At 44.6% G+C, this 10,403-nt stretch overlaps 1 long non-coding RNA gene across 1 annotated transcript; it reads right to left on the bottom strand.

The window, feature by feature from the left end:
- Positions 1–952: 952 nt before the first annotated feature.
- LOC139022679 (uncharacterized) lies at positions 953–1,352 on the bottom strand. The gene is made up of 3 exons (XR_011473745.1): positions 1,299–1,352; positions 1,069–1,133; positions 953–983 (listed from the first exon to the last, which is right to left on the bottom strand). It is a non-coding gene; the product is annotated as an uncharacterized lncRNA (long non-coding RNA).
- Positions 1,353–10,403: the final 9,051 nt, after the last annotated feature.

Consider the following 10,403-nt stretch of genomic DNA (forward strand, 5'->3'; position numbering starts at 1 on the left):
GACGCTTTATCTTTATTTACATGCATCGCCGATAAGACTGGTTTATTTGGCCAGCCGGAGCATCTCAAGTGAAGAGAGAGGCAGTCCTTCATCTCCTGCACAGCCCTGGTTGTAAACAACACTAATGCGTGTACTTCAGCTGACAGAGGGTAAACTAAGAAGCATTGGGATCTGAGTATGGATCGAAGATCAACAGCACACTGAAAGCTGACATTAGTCTTGGCAAAGAGTCCAGGGATCACATTACAAACCCCCCTCCTAGCTGCAAACAAAACCCTCTCCTAGCTGCAAACAAACCCTCTCCTAGCTGCCAACAAACCCTCTCCTAGCTGCCAAACAAACCCTCTCCTAGCTGCAACAAACCCTCTCCTAGCTGCAAAACAAACCTTCCCTAGCTGCAACAAACCCTCTCCTAGCTGCAAGAAAACCCTCTCCTAGCTGCCAACAAAACCCTCTCCTAGCTGCAAACAAACCATCTTCTAGCTGCAACAAACCCTCTCTAGCTGCAACAAACCCTCTCCTAGCTGCAACAAACATTTCCTAGCTGCAACAAACCCTCTCCTAGCTGCAACAAACCCTCTCCTAGCTGCCAACAAACCCTCTTCCTAGCTGCAACAAACCCTCTCCTAGCTGCAACAAACCTCTCCTAGCTGCAACAAACCCTCTCCTAGCTGCAACAAACCCTCTCCTAGCTGCAACAAACCCTTCCTAGCTGCAAACAAACCATCTTCTAGCTGCAACAAACCCTCTCCTAGCTGCAAACAAACCATCTTCTAGCTGCAACAAACCCTCTCCTAGCTGCAACAAACCCTCTCCTAGCTGCAACAAACCCTCTCCTAGCTGCAACAAACATTTTCCTAGCTGCAACAAACCCTCTCCTAGCTGCAAAAAAACTTTTCCTAGCTGCAACAAACCCTCTCCTAGCTGCCAACAAACCTTTTTCCTAGCTGCAAAACAAACCCTCTCCTAGCTGCAAATAAACCCTCTCCTAGCTGCAAATAAACCTCTCTAGCTGCAAATAAACCTTATCCTAGCTGCAAACAAACCTTCTTCTAGCTGCAAACAAACCTCTCCTAGCTGCAAACAAACCTTCTCCTAGCTGCAAACAAACCCTCTCCTAGCTGCAAATAAACCTCTCCTAGCTGAAACAAACCCTCTCCTAGCTGCAAACAAACCTTCTCCTAGCTGCAAATAAACCCTCTTCAGCTGCAACAACCTCTTCTACTGCAACAAAACCTCTCCTAGCTCAAATAAACCCTCTTCTAGCTGCAACAAACCCTCTCCTAGCTGAAACAAACCTTCTCCTAGCTGCAAACAAACCCTTCTCCTAGCTGCAAATAAACCCTCTCCTATGCTGCCAAATAAACCCTCTCCTAGCTGCAAATAAACCCTCTCCTAGCTGCAAATAAACCCTCTCCTAGCTTGCAACAAACCCTCTCCTAGCTGCAAACAAACCCTTCTCTCTAGCTGCAAATAAACCCTCTCCTAGCTGCAAATAAACCCTCTCCCTAGCTGCCAAATAAACCCTCTCCTAGCTGCCAAATAAACCCTCTTCCTAGCTGCCAAATAAACCATTTCCAGCTGCCAACAAACCCTCTCCTAGTTGTACCGTATATCAACTGAGTTAAGTAGCAGCTTTCTCATTTGTTTTCCCCATCTTGATAATGTGCCTCGTGTGGTAGAGAGCACAGACCTCATTGTGTAAAACTATCTTTGTCCTTCTTTTATTTTGAGGTTTTCTGGCACTGCTACTCATTACAAAGGACTATGGAGATTTATATGTGTGTTGTAGATAAATAACAATATTTCCATTTTGGACTGTGTCTTTATCCAGAGTCATCCTGCAACACAGCTGGTTCTCTTTTAACCCAGCATAACAGCCTGGAGACAGACAGGAGAAATGGGACTGGTGCCACTCCGTCCTCTGGGAGGCTGGAGCACGTTATAGAGAGAGAGAGAGTAGATTCTGCGTTGGGACGGAGGGCATGGAAGGATGATATGTTTGGCTCCATGGCACATCATTTCAGCATTTTGTTATCTCTGTGATTTAACCCATTGTGTTGCATAAATCAATCAGCAAACTGTAGGCTTTGCGTACGCTGCGATGGAATTGACTATTATATGAGGAAAGTGTTTCTGATGTGTTTTATGGCACCACTATCTGAAATAGGACATTCAAATGGGTGATAGGGGAAGTGGCACATCTGTCTGGTACGAGGTGCTAGAAATAACTGGTTTTGACATTCCATACAGTATATCACTTAAATGATTAGAATGATTTGGAATTGTGTATATATTTCCCCCCTCATCAAAATAAAAACAGCACACTTACTTCAATATGTATCTCCAAGCATCAGTTTACACGTCAAGCGGACATAAATATTCACATTCTTTCATCGCTTGCACTCTCTACCCTTAAAACCACATGTTCTGACATTCAAAAAGGTATTCTGTACTCGTGGTGTGAATTCAAGAGATGAACCATAATGACCTAGGCTAATGCTGAGATGTGCTAAACAGTTGCTTTGCTTACTCATGAGGAGCTGTGCCGAGTGCACGCTGAGATGGGAGGACTGGGCCCAGAATGCTGTCATTGTCCGTAGCCACGTCTCATACCTCTCCCGGTCTGCCAGCTCCCAGTGGGAGTCTACCAAGACTATCTTCAGCACTGAAACCGGAATGCATGAAGAAGAACAAACAAAGGTCCGTCTCAGTTTTAACACAGCTGGAGTTTGTTTTAGAGATGGAAGGTGCCTTGCAGCTCAGATGTCTTGGGTTTCTCCTTTTGCATGACAGGTTTCAGAAGCCAGACACTGTAGCAGCTATAGGGTAAGGCCATTTTATATTACTCTCTGGCACTTGAAGGGTAATGTTGTGTACACCTGAATCCCCTCTGTAGGTTGTTCTCCTGAAACAGACCAATGGTGGTTCCATTTCTAAGCAGCCTGGATCTGCACCACAGTCTGCCTCACGTTGCACATTCAGCATCTGTCACTGGCAGACGTAGAACAGGGCCACGTTCAGTTGTAAAACGTTCTCCAACGTTACGGATAGAAATTCCGTGCATAGAGCTGACGTTATTCCTTATTCAACACATACGAGAGGAATGTTTGTTCTACATAGCATATGTATATCTGAGCGTCCGGCTCTACACGCCCCAGCTGTGGAGCCTTGTGCCCAGCCTAAACTCTACAATGCTGTCTACACACTCCTTATCACACTCTTACTCTGGGATAAGAGCCACAGAAAGACGTGTATAGAACATATGGTTTTACATCTGTCCCTTGGCTGGAGCTAGGATGTTTGAAGGTTCTGTAGAAATGCTAATGATGTGATAGTCAAAATGAGCCAGGGACAGAAGCTGAGGTATAGCAGCTGTTCTAGCAGACAAAGTGAAGTTGTCAGGGTAGATGAAGGTTGTCGGTTGCAGGAGAGGATGAATAACTAAGGTCAAGGTGATGTACCGTTTGAAAGTAGTCAGAGGGATATAAGGTGGGTGGTACAAGGTGGTGTAACATTTTGGTAAGGCAACGCTAGGAAAGAGGAGAAGTCAGGATTTAGCTGCACTGCAGGCAAGGTTTGTCTCATCAATATTCTGACAGCATTGGGGCGGCAGGTAGCCTAGTGGTTAGAGCATTGGGCCAGTAACCGAAAGGTTGCTAGATTGAATTCCCGAGCTGACAAGGTAATAATCTGTCACTCTGACCCTGAACAAGACAGTTAACCCACTGTTCCCTGGTAGGCTGTCATTGTAAATAAGAATTTGTTCTTAAATGACTTGCCTGGTTAAATAAAGGATACATTTTAAAAATCATCCCTGAGGGAGTTTCTCTGGCAGGTACACATGTCTGCACTATTGATAGAAAGCTGTCTGTTGATGACCAGCAGATTTACTCTCTGGTCTCAGAGGAATGAGATAGGCTGCGGTTTACCAGAGATCACAGGCTTCCTCTAACTTCAATCAAACCCAATCTTGGTTTGGACAGATTGGAATCTTAGGCTGCATCAGATGGGGGTGATCAGTTCTTGGCCTGACAGTAAAGCTGAGATGTGTCTTGTGGACATGACCTTTTCTATAGTAAATAGTACATCCAGAATATGGGTTGATGAAGTGATGGTAGTAAGACCAAAAGGAAAGTGGAATCCAATGCTATACTAAACTTGGGAAATATATTACTCATTAGAACCGTACAATATTCTAAGACCTTTTACATCTGGTACATTCATCTGTTAAAATAAGTAATTTGGCTTTTAGCGTGATTCTTAATGACCAGCATCAGATTAAATGTTAACGTGGCACATGAATCTTTAACTTCATTGCTCCCTTCTGCTTCAGTTCCATAGTGATCTCCATGCAATCAACTGTTATAAGTAAAACTGTTATAAGTAAATGAAATTATTCAATTGGCAGCCAAGTTTGTCACATGATTAATAACTCCTGCTGTAAAATGACACAATGTTCCCATCTCCCCAGCAACAACTGACAACAGCAGCTCTATCTGCCCTGCTGGTTTCCAGGAGACCCGGCCTAGCTCCTCCTCCTGAGTCCTGAGGCTGCAGCATGGAGCCCCAGGGGAGTCTGGGAGTGGAGGGGYACTTCAGCCTGCAGCTGGCGCTGCTGGTYCCCAGTCTCCYGAGCGAGGCAGTGACCCACGAGCTGGAYGATCTGACTATGCAGCCCAGTCCCAGCCTGCCGCCTCTCAAAGAGCGTAAGAACGGTGAGTAGTAGACCATTCAGTCACCTAGGTCAATCACCTAGGGCAGTGCTGCCCAACCCTCTTACTGGAGATCTACTGTCCTCTAGGTTTTCAGTCCAATCCTAATTTAGCAAATCCGATTCAGCCAGTTAAGGTCTTGTTGAGCAGCTAATTAGTAGAATCAGGTGTATTAAATTAGGGTTGGACTGAAAACCCACATGACGGTAGATCTCCAGGAAGAGGGTTGGGCAGCCCTGACCTAGGGCATGCATCTGAAATGGCACCCTATGGCCTAGCCTATATAGTGTCATATACTGATGTAGGATCTTACTTTGATCACCCTGTTTGTTGCAGGAAATTTCCTGCTCAGCAGGAAATGCAAACTTGGCTGCCAATTGAATAGTGTATTCGAGGTTTAAAAAGGCTTCTAAAGTTAGTCATTTCCACTTTGCATACCTAATTTTCCTTTTGTAATTGCATACCTAGTATCAGGAGGATGAGTGGTGAAAACACAGAGGGTGAATCAATTGTACTTGATTCCTTGCATCCTCTCTCATTGCCTCCTCAAAATGCATTGAAGCAGGTCCGAGGCTCTGACAAATCAAGGAAATCTGACCCAGAGACTCTGGTTTCTACGTCATCCATCAGAGAGCGAGCCTGCCCTGACAGTGAGAAAACAAACTCCTCTCCAGTCCAGAGAGATGTGTTTGTGGAGAGAAGTGGGGAATTAGACTGGAATTGCATCTGGAAGCCAACACATAATCACAGCTTGAACGGTTCCTGACATCAAGTCCCAAAGTCAGTCCTCTCCTTGGGCCACTAAGTGTTCTGTTTGTTGGTTGCTCTTAGAAAAGCAGCTTTTTAGGGGGGCGTTATTAATGAGTTAAATATGATAAATTAGATGCAGATCCGGATGAACAGACTTCAACAAAAGTCAATGAACGGGTTGAGCCTCTAGTATAACTTTTCACTAATGATGAATTCCTTGCTAATATTTCCCAGTGCATTTTCCTTGAAATTGTGGACCTTCAGTATCTTGAGATCTCCTCTGTTATCTCACTCTCCTAACCCTCTGGTTCTCACAACCACAGCCAGAACCCCAGTCTGGAAATATTCCCCTGGCATGTGAACCAGAGTGAGGGGTAGCACTGGTGTGTCTGGTGGGCAGGCTGGCACTCACCCACCCTGAGTGGTACCCTGACATTTTCCCAGTCCCTAGAGAGGGCACAGTCAGGGATGGAGGGTATGGAGTGGAGACCACTGGTCACCCCAACCTTACTGCCCAAGAGACAGACACTGGGAGAACTCAAATGTGTTGCACTCTACGCTTTGTTGATGATGTGATGATGTAGTGGAGATTTTTGATTTTGTTCAGTTTCAAAATGCATGCCTCTGGCCAAGTTTAATCTCTCGTGTACTGACCCTTACTACCCTCCCCTCACAAGCCCATCCCTCAGAATTCCGACTGGGACTCGACTCAGACTATGATGTCTTTTATCACCAGGATAATAGAGGAAGTTCGCTGTTTGTTTTCTCTTCTGGTTAATGTCTGATTGATCATTTCCAATGCAGCCCATGTGATACACGGGACCCAACATTTTTGTATTGATAGCGATGCACATTGGACGTCATACTATCCATGATATAAGTGTTTACTCCATACAGTATGCGCTTGTGGAGGCCCTTGACATTGCAACATCAACACACCCCTTTAGTGGGGAGCTCTCATTGGCCAGTGTCTCTGCTTGGTACTCCATCTTGTGCCACTCTCTGTATTGTTTGCCACTTTCTTCTTGCTCTGGGCTGCAGACACATTGATCCCATCGCAGGCCAGGTCTGAGCTCCATGAATCCCTCCCCACCAGGGCTCTTTCTCCCTCCCTGGGCCCCAGCAGGAGCTGACACAGTCAGGCACGTCACAGGGAGCATCTGGGGCGTCTAGAGCACAGACTGCATCCTGTCTTTCTTCCTAAGAGGAAGACCCCTGTGGTGGATTCACCTGCACAACAGGGGCTAGAATCAAGATCAGGACCGGCTCTATAAAGGAGCTTTAAGCAGCATTCCTAATCCATTTGAACACATGGTACCGGCCAGTCATTTCCTTTCGGGTCTGTATCTTTGTTAGTGTCATAATATGACTACAGCTGTTTATCTAGACATTAAGTTTGCAGCTGTGTCATTTTATAGTATTGTAAGGTTAACACGTTCATGAGTGTTCCCAAGTCGTCCTTGAACATTGACATGGGTGAATATACCAGGGTGAAATGGATTGGAATGGAAATAGAAGCAGCATGCCAGTTCATGTTGGCTGCCCTCTGCCCTTTAACCTGCAGTGTTAGGGAGTAGGGAGGGACACACGTGTCTGGACTTCAAGCGTATGACTCATACTTCCTGTATGTGAATGCTAACCGGCTGGAAATGACCGGAAATGACCACCTATTCATCTGTTATCACTCTTCGGTGTTCTCTCATCCCTGTTGTCCCTTTAGAAGTCTCCTCTGGGTGGGTGATATTTCTCTTTGCTGTTATTTGTTCTCGGACACAGAGACCAGATTGATATATGTTCTCCTAGTCAACATTGTGAAGGAGACAGGGTTGAATGCAACCCCCTCCTATTTCTAATGTTTACATTTAATCTATTTTGTTTGAAATCCGAAAGAAAATATTGATACTTTTCCCTTATGTCAATATTAGTCAGCAACAGCTACGGCCCGGGTCTACACAAATGAAAACAATAGATAAGATTGTATTAATGTCATGTTTGTGCTTTGAGCGTAGTCATGTAGTCGAAATAATGAAATGAAAATGATGGCAATGACAAGAATGTGCTAAATGTCAGAAATACACTTTACAACTGGGAAAAGTGACAAAGATAAACATCAATGTCCCAGGGGCCTCAGCATGTTTGTTTTTGTCATTCTTATCCAGTGACACAACATGGTATGAAAAAAACAACAACTCCCGGCTCGTTTTCTCATGGAGCTTTTCATCCTCTCACTCAAAAGTCACAAATACTCAATGTTTTTGGGCCAAGAATGACACAAGAAGTCCTTCAGTTCAGTGAGACTTTAGAAGTTAAAATGACATTTCAATACATACATGTAGTTAGCATACTTCATGTATGTATTTGGTTGAAAGTGACTTACTTTTATAGACTTTTAGGACAGCAGTTGGTTTTGTCAAAAGGTTGTATTGTTCTCTGTGTTGTTTTGGTAATTAAAGTTGCTTGACTCATTGTATTTAGTTCTAATGAGGCTGGTGTTGAGAGCAGAGCAGAGTGACCCAGCAGGGGTTAACAGTGGCTCGTCTGTCTGTGTTCCCTCCTCCTGACTCTTACTGGCTGAGCCCAGCCAGAGCATGAGTGAGCGCACACTCGCTCCCGCTGAGACCAACACAAAGACAGGCAGAGAGAGATTGGAGACTGGAGAGAGAGGGAGGGACTGTACGTACCAGACTGTGAGAAACAGTTCTCTTACCATACGCTCCTAGCTGGGTGTTTCCCCTCATTACCAAACCCTCATGCTGGTCCTCGTTCCTCACTGCCCTGATCACTCCATGGGACTCCAGACCCGGCCGCTAAGCGACCCGGCTCTCTCCTCCTCTATGGCGTGCCTCGACGTGGAGACCCCCGCCGTCTGCAGGGGTAAATTTAAATCAGGTGCCCCTGTCTCTCTCTGTCTTTGCTTTTCTCCCTCCTCATTCTTTCACTCTCTCTTTCTATCGCTTACCTTTTCACTCTTTCTTCCTCTCTCTGCTAGGTAGCATCACTACGTTGTTGGCATGAAGCCCAGTATCAACATAAATCAGTTTCCATTTTGGTTTCCTCTACGGTTGTCTCCAAAAATGTTGTGTGTTTTAGGACTTTTTAACTACAGTATATTCTCCCTAGAAGGCAAATAGTTGTTAAAGTTCTCAGTAAAATAATGGAGTTACAGTGAAATGTGTATGGGCTTTATGTCTGCTTTTCAGTCGACGTGATTACCTTGAATGAAATGCAACTTTACAGCTACTTATAGGCCTTGACCAACTTGACCAACGGCAGGGATGTCAGAGTAATGTGTACTGATTCATTGATGATAACACCTTGACTCTGGGCTAGGACAGAGACAGAGAACCCCACCAGGAAATGATAGGGCATTACAGAACAAATAGCTATTAAATGACGTCCAGCATCCGTTTGAGACTGGATTAACAGCACCACAATAGTTTAAAGAGTTGTTGTTTTCTATTAGAAACAAAGTCAAAATGAGGGAGGAGATGAGGCCAGAATGAGGGAGGGGACTAGGGAGGTGGGTTTATATAGCGTATCAAATTATTAGGATCCTTAAACCCAGGACTCTGTGTTCACTTCTTATGGTGACAAATAACTACAGAGCTCAGTGTTACCCTCAGGCTATCAGCTAAGCATGATGTCACCACTTAGTTAGTACCTTTTCCTGAACAATGGCATTCTCCTGTACAGTATGTTACCTGGGAGGAATAGCCCCCAGTGAAATGCTAAACCTGGAAATGCTGTAACTTCACATTCTGTTCGTGCTCTGCATACCATTACAGGGCAGCTCCTGATAGTATTAGGTGTTTCAAAGAACAACTTGGTGTGTAAAGAAAAGGTGATATGACTCTATTACCTGGCTTCAATGTAGGTCATATTTAAAAGGTATTGTGTCCCCTCGGGTCATGGGTGTAGAATCGTGCTTGGATGAGTTGGATGGATCTGCCAATGTTTTATTCCTTATCTATCTTCGAGCATACATCAAACAACAAACTGACTCAGAGTGAATGAGCATTTGCAAGGGCATGGAGCACAGCTGAGCTGCAAGGAGAATACTGTATATTTCCAGCTGTAATGTCAACATAGCTTATGTCAGTGTCAGACTGTTTCTATAACAGTGTAGCCATAACAAAACAGATTCTCTCTTATATTTACGCAGAGAGTTTCTAGGAAAAAGTCAGGCCAAGAGATCTAACGGTAGACTTTGTCCAGAGATGAGTTTTGTTGAGACGAACATAGGCAGGGGATTAGAGATAGAATCAGGAGACAGGGATTTTAGTAAAGGCTATGTACACTCTGAGCTTTGTGAAGTACCTCTGTTTATGTTGTGCTGGAGAGCAGGGGAGTACAGCCGACTTGCCTCACACAGAGGTCAGCCAGGGTTCACTGAGAACAGCACTATTGACATCGGTCAAACAAAATGTAAGGAGCACCTCAGGCATGGGCTGTACTGCCACGTTGATGTCAAGAATAACAACTTGAAATGGCAGTATTGTTCTCTTAAATCGTCAATTATCCTTTAGCATTCTTTTCCAGTCCAGTCAAAGTGGATAATATGAATATTGAAACCAACCAATGGTAATTCTCTCCTATCTTCCAGAATGATCTATCTGTGTCGGTGCCCCCCTGGTGTGCAGGTTGACGTGTATTGTCATGAGTCTTGTCCTGGAGGCAGCACTGAGCGATTTCCCCTTAGATAGGCGAGCTGCAAAGTCTCATTTGTAAAAATGAATGAAAACAAACATGAGCTTTTTGGTCTTAATTTAAAGTTTGGGTTAGGCATTAGGGTTAGCAGTGTGGTTAAAGATAGGGTCAAAATCTGATTTTATGTCTTTGTGGCTGTTCCAGCTAGTGACCGCTGCAGAACTTCCTCCAGAACAAGATTCATGACAAAAAACGCTAACCTGACCCTGGTGTGAACGTGTAATGGGAACC

This window comes from Salvelinus sp. IW2-2015, linkage group LG20, assembly GCF_002910315.2.
Source record: "Salvelinus sp. IW2-2015 linkage group LG20, ASM291031v2, whole genome shotgun sequence".
Classification (NCBI taxonomy): Eukaryota; Metazoa; Chordata; class Actinopteri; order Salmoniformes; family Salmonidae; genus Salvelinus; species Salvelinus sp. IW2-2015.